At 45.6% G+C, this 6,914-nt stretch overlaps 1 long non-coding RNA gene across 1 annotated transcript; it reads left to right on the top strand.

Annotated features, from left to right (window-relative positions):
• The first annotated feature begins 246 nt into the window (after window positions 1–246).
• LOC140722907 (uncharacterized) lies at window positions 247–6,862 on the top strand. The gene is made up of 3 exons (XR_012097771.1): window positions 247–549; window positions 4,676–4,765; window positions 6,817–6,862. It is a non-coding gene; the product is annotated as an uncharacterized lncRNA (long non-coding RNA).
• Window positions 6,863–6,914: the final 52 nt, after the last annotated feature.

Consider the following 6,914-nt stretch of genomic DNA (forward strand, 5'->3'; position numbering starts at 1 on the left):
GGGGACCTATGACTAGATGGAAAGACAGCTCCCTGTATCGGAACAGGTGAGGGACATTTGAGTTGAAATTCTACCTGAGCCGGGCAGTCCCTTTGACACAGAGGGCGGAGCTCAGCTTCTCCCAGAACCCGGGCTATACGATTCTCAGCCTGGGATTCGCTGAGTTAAACAGAGAGACTCCGCCCCACTGGTTACGATGAAAGAAAAAGGAGAGATCCACACGGAAATCCGGACAGAAAGGTTAACGCAGCCTGTTTGTTTTCCTCTTTAGGGTTGCTACACTGATCCCACTCCCGCCTCCTCCCGCTGTCAGACCCGTCCTGAGCCGGTGAGAGTTAGTGTGACCCAGACCGCGGCAGTCCCGCTCTACCCCGGCTCACCCGGCCCTGTCCATCTGTAATGAGCGACGGACACATCAGAGCCGAGTGGCCTCGGGAGCAGCAGCTCAGACCCAACTCTCCGTACAGGGTGAGCACACCGGTACAGGACCATTGTCGCTCACCCGGGATGTCAGACTGATTTCCCGGACCAGCCTGAACAACATCAGAGGTAAGTGTTGTCTATGATTCTGCACAACGATTCAGCGTTTATAGCGAGACTCGGGTTTGGTAGAGATTGGGAGTGAATTTAGTGGGAGAAGGGAGATCTGACATTTTTCTGTTAATGAGCCCATTTTTGTCGAAATGAATTAAGAGAAACGACGTCAACAACAAGTAATCTCCAGTGTGGTTTCTACTGAGTGCGTGCAAAAGGCATCTTTCACCCTGGCAGTGATATGTGAAATACCCCACACACAGTGACCAGTCACCGATCTCTCTCAAACAAGAGAAAAACAGCAAATGCTGGAAACCCGAGGAACACAAACACAATGCTGGAGCAACTCTGCAGGCCAGGCAGAATCAATGGAAAAACAGTATAGTCGAACTTCAAGGCCACTAGTAATGTTCTTTACTTCGCATCTTTGGTTCTACCGCTTTTCCCTATAGCAGAAAGGGTTAAATATAATATTAAACGTTCTTCACATTTCAACAACAGTGTCTTGTCGAACCGGTTTGGATTTGAATTCAGCGGAGCGGCCGCTCCCTGTTCTGAGGAATGTGACGGACAGGCAGCTGCTTGCTCGCAGACCCTGAGCACCGAGTCTCACAAAACAACAAGCCGCACCTTCCAAATCAGTCAATCATCTACCCTCCTCCTCCTCATGGTCTGCAAAGTAGACGGTTTACGCCCATCCATAGATGCTGCCTGGCCTGTTGAGTTTCTCCAGCATTGAGTGTGTTGCCATGGTTACGAGAGATCCGTGTGGGACGGTGGACGGGGTTATTTGTCAGAAACGATACACTGCATCCGCTCTGTCAGCATACTCTTGGGGAATTGAGGTGAGAATAATTCAACTTCTGATCTTAATTTCGGATCTTTAATCCAAACAACCAGTTGTTTGTTCATTGGATCAGCGATCAAGGAGATATTTTCTCCGTTTTAAGTCACTTCTGGCTGTGGTTATTTGTGTGTTCCTACTGTTTCCTGTTTGCACGATTGACGTTTTCCACAGGTTAAGTAAAGATGAAGAACAACTCTAGAACAACGGCCATCTGTTTCAAAGCAACAGTGTGAGACCTGAATCGCCAGTGGAGGCAAAGTCTTTGATTCTAATGAAGGTCTAGATACCTCTGTACCCGGACTTGTGCACTTGGCAATAGCCGCGACTAGACCTGACAGAACTCAGTCAGATTGAACATTTATGATCATGTCCAGCTGCGTCGAGATGATGCAGGCGGAGTGAGTTTGTTGGAACTGGAGTCTAATGTGAAAAATGTGAGGTCAGCTAGTTTTGTAGAACTGACAGAAATTGTGGCTGATTTGGTGCGGAAGATATTAAAATGAAATGGGTACTGAGGGAGAACAAATCTACATTGTATCTTATTTCAAGCGTTACAGGGTATCAGAGCGAAAATTATCTCACACAATTATTTCGTGCTTTATCTAGATTCCATATGAAATATGCAAAATCCTGAACTTATCGCTCACACGTGTTTTGCAGTGAAAGGATAAAACTGCTGTAGGAACAAAACGGGCAAGCCAGCATCTATGGAGGGAAAAGGACAGTCACCATTTCAGGTCGACGCCCCCCTCCCTGGATGACTCACAGAGGGTCAACACACACAAAATGATGGAGGAGCTCAGAACGCCCCGTAGCGTCTTCGGAAAAGATGAGACAGTCGACGGTTCGGGCGAGACCATTCATCAGCACTGGGGGACAAAAAGATTAGAAATCAGAGTAAGAAGTCGGAGGTGGGAGAGCAAGATGCACAAGGTGGTAGGTGATAGGTGGAAAAGGGAGGGGTGGGGCTTAGTGAAGTATACAGCTGGAACGTTGATTGGTGAAAGAGATAAAGGGCTGGAGAATAGGGAATCTGATGGGATAGGGTAGAAGAACCAGAGTCTCAGGACATTTCTCTAGTCCCGAGGAAGGCTCTCGGCCCCAAACGTCGAATGTTTACTCTTTTCCATAGATGCCTCCTGGCCTGCAGAGTTCCCCAAGCATTTTGTGTGTGTAGATTTGATTTCTAGCTTCTGTAGATTTTATTTTGTATGGTATACGTTGGCGAAGTGGAGAGTGCATGAAGAGCTGGGAAGCAACAAGTGAAGCAGGGTGAGTAGGTGGGTTAGGCAGATGGATGCTCGTATGACCCAGCGGTTGGTGTTTCGATCTTTGTTTATTTCGGTATCTATATCAATGATTTGGATATGACTGAACAAGTCTTGATCAATAGCTTTGCAGGTAATACAAATTACAAAACGTTGGTGATACTGAAGAAGATTATCGTAAATAATCGGGATTGTGCTCGGTTTGGGAAGTGGACAGAAATGCTGGTGGAACGCAACAGGCCAGGCAGCATCTATAGGGAGAACCACAGTCGACGTTTCAGGCCGCCCCTTCGTCAGGACTAACTGAAAGGAAAGATAGTAAGAGATTTGAAAGTAGTGGGGAGAGGGGCAAATGCAAAATGATAGGAGAAGACCTGTGGGGTGGGATGAAGCTAAGAGCTGGAAAGGTGATCGGCGAAACTGATACAGAGCTGGAGAGGGGAAAGGATCATGGGACGTGAGGCCTCGGGAAAAAGAAAGGAGAGGGGGGACACCAGAGGGAGATGGAGAACAGGCAAAGAACTAAATATATCAGGGATAGGGTAAGAAGGGGAGGAGGGGCATTAACGGAAGTTAGAGAAGTCAATGTTCATGCCATCAGGTTAGTGGCTACCCAGCCAGAATATAAGGTGTTGTTCCTCCTACCTGAGTGTGGCTTCATCTTGACAATAGAGGAGGCTATGGATAGACATATCAGAATGGGACTCGGACGTAGAATTGAAATGCGTACCCATCCCTGATATATTTAGTTTTTTCTCCCCCCTCCTTTTTCTCTCTCTCTGCCCATCACTCTGCCTGTTCTCCATCTCCCTCTGGCGCTCCCCTCCCACTTTCTTTCTCCGTAAGCCTCCCGTCCCATGATCCTTTCCCTTCTCCAGCTCTGTATCCCTTTTGCCAATCACCTTTCCAGCTCTCAGCTTCATCTCACCCCCTCCGGTCTTCTCCTATCATTTCCCATTTCCCCCTCCCCCTCCTACTTTCAAATCTCTTACTATCTTTCCTTTCAGTTAGTCCTGACGAAGGGTCTCGCCCCGAAACGTCGACAGTGTTTCTCCCTATAGATGCTGCCTGGCCTGCTGGCTTCAGCCAGCATTTTGTGTGTTTTTGTTTTGAATTTCCAGCATCTGCAGATTTCCTCGTGTTAGATTTCAGTATAGTTAAGTGTGAAATGCTGACCATTCTGGAAATCAAACCAGCGGAGTACTTACGCAATGAATGGCTGTTTACCAGCTAGTGTAACGGAACGGAGAAGCATAAGAGTGTAAGTGCATATTTCGCTTAAAGTGGCAAGACAGGGAGATGGAAAGCCATTTATCACCCCTGCCTTCATCAGTCGGGACAGTGAGTGCAGAAACTGGGAGATTATATTGCAGTTGTATTAAGCACAGTTCAGGCCGCATATTATGAACAGTGCTTGATTAAACTGCAAAGTGTGCACAGAAGGTTTGCAGTATTGTCAGTACCCGAAGTCCTCAGTTCTAAGGAGAGGATGTACTCTATGTATTTACTCCTTCGAATGTAGGAGAATGAGAATCGACCTTACAGAAGTGTTTTTAATTATGAAGCACTGCGATAAGGTCGGTATGAACAGGTCTTTTCCCCGAAGTCAAGAGAAAGCAAAAGTAGGGAAATAGATTAAAGCTGAGATATAAGGTTGTAAAAGGACCGAAGCAGCAGGACATTCAGCGAGAGGTTGCTGAGTATGTGGAATGATTTTCCAGAGGAAGTATTTTAGGCAGGGACAACGGGATCATGGAATATTAGCCTAACGCATGGAAGTTGGGCCCGCTGATGGTCATCGGGATCGGCATAGATTCGTTAGGCCGAATAGCCTGTGTCCATGGTGTATTCCTTTGTGAATCTTTCAGTGGAATGGACCGGAAGTCACTGGACATAGATGATGTAGAATTTAATGGTAACGACGAATACTTAGATCCTAATCGAGCTGCTGCTCTGGTAAGTATGTAGACATGGCCGTTATAATCGTACTGCCACTTACTCGTTCCGTTTATTTTGTGTAATTCAGAGCATTGCCTGCGGGCGGAGTATTCTTCCCCACGGACCGAACACGAAGCCGACAATCAGCCATCGTCAGTCAGAGTCAGAATGGACACAGGTATACTAACTGGGCTCTTTCTGATTAAAACCTTATGGTACACGTGTAGTCAAATCATCAACAGTTCAGTGGAACAAACTTACTGAGGCGCTAAGGGGACACGGCAAAGTGCCATCAAACGGGGTCATTTTTCTTACTGCAAAGCGGCTTTGAGTATCAGTACAACCCGCCAGTTCCAGCGCAGGGACCTAACACAGGGAATAGTCGAAGCACTCCGCTCACCATTCAGATCTTCATCTGAATTAAAAGAAAAGTAGGTCCTGAATCAGCTGAGTGCAGCTGACACACAGACAGGAATATGGCAACGGTTGTCCTGGGGCAATGCAACAGACCAGGAAACTGATCGAATTTATTTCAGCCCTTGGCACACTCCGATATGGGAATTGTCTCCAACACGTCAATTGGAGGAACAGGTGTTGTTTTCAATTGTAGAAGACAGCTTCCGGTGGTTGGAACATTTCTGGGAATTTAGGGATTGAGTTAGAAGTGAACATTACATAAAACATTTCATATTTTGGAAGGGCAAACCTAATTTCCCGTTGAAGGCCCTTCTAGTCCGTGCCGAACGCTTACTCTCACCTAGTCCCACTGGACCGCACTCAGCCCATACCCCCCCCCATTCCTTTCCTGTCCATATACCTATCGAATTTTACTTTAAATGACAATACCGAACCTGCCTCTACCATTTCTACTGGAAGCTCGTTCCACATAGCTACCACTATCTGAGTAAAGAATTTACCCCTCGTGTTACCCCTAAACTTTTGCCCCCTAAATCTCAACTCATGTCCTCTTGTTTGATTCTCCCCTACTCTCAATGGAAAAAAGCCATTGTACTCAACGCTCTGATTTACAAAGGGCAGCATACTAAAAGCTTTCTTCACCACCCTATCCACATGAGATTCCACCTTCAGGGAACTATGCACTATTAGATCACTCTGTTCTACTGCATTCCTCAATGGTTGGCGTAGCCACACAAATGAGGGCCAGGACTGGAGGATGCACTTCTGGCTGGAGATTTATGACCAGTGTTACAAGAAAAAATATTGAACTCTCTGTTGTGTGATATAAGTAAATAAATAAAATAATTAATAAACAAACAAATAATACATGATGTATTATCTAAATTATCTGAATCATAAGGTGTGTGTGTCTATGTATATTTATATATGATTTGTAAAAGCAAACAGGGCTGATTCGCCAATTTACAGATGATTGGCGGAATTGTGGAAATTTGGGACTGTTGTCAAAGTGTTCAGAAGAGCATTATCCAATTAGGAATATTGGGCCGGTGCATTGTAATTTTAATTTGTGCAAATGTGAGGAGCTGTGCTTTGGGAGATCGAATGTAAGGACGAAGTCAACAGTAAAAGTCAGGAGCCTGAGGAAGATTGATATACCCAGGGACTTTGGGGTATAAGTATATATCCCCTTGAAAGTAGCAACACAAGAAGGTAGGGTGCTAACGACAAGGAACACTATTCATTGAGATGTTGATTTTTAGTGTTGGAAATGCGCCATGTACCTGGATGGAACTTTGGTTAAGACACGATTTCAGTGTTATTCGCAGATCTGGTCACCACGTCATAGGAATGATGTTGATGATCTGGAGAAAATCACATGAGGCTCATCACGATGCTGCCTGGGATACAGAATATTGGAAATCAGGATAGACTGGGCAAACTTCGATTGTTTTCTTTGAGGTGTTGGAAGCTGAGGTCTTCTCATAGAAGTTTATAAATTTATGAGAAACGTAGATAAAGTGCTTTGAATCAATGTGAAAAATGTCGACTACAAGAGGGAATAGGTTGACGACGAGAGGGGAATGTTTAATACAGAATTAGGATGCATGTTTTACACAGAGAGTGATCAGTGTTCCAAATGTGCTGCCAAGGGAGGGACTGGAAGCAGAAACTCAGCAGCATCTGAGACGCGTTAGAGCTCATGAATGAGCCGGAGTGGATGAATATTTACCAGGTGGCTGTACCGTGGTTGTTATAAATTCGCATCGTAGTCGGCACAATCATGCTCTGATCTTCTATGACTATTCACAGATCGGAACTCTGCATTCTCCGCCTTCCTGTCAAATTGTGACGATCACCAACTGTTCCGGTTGACGATATCCTATCGGGCCAGACTTGAACAGTCAATC

Source organism: Hemitrygon akajei, unplaced genomic scaffold (assembly GCF_048418815.1).
Source record: "Hemitrygon akajei unplaced genomic scaffold, sHemAka1.3 Scf000092, whole genome shotgun sequence".
NCBI lineage: Eukaryota > Metazoa > Chordata > Chondrichthyes > Myliobatiformes > Dasyatidae > Hemitrygon > Hemitrygon akajei.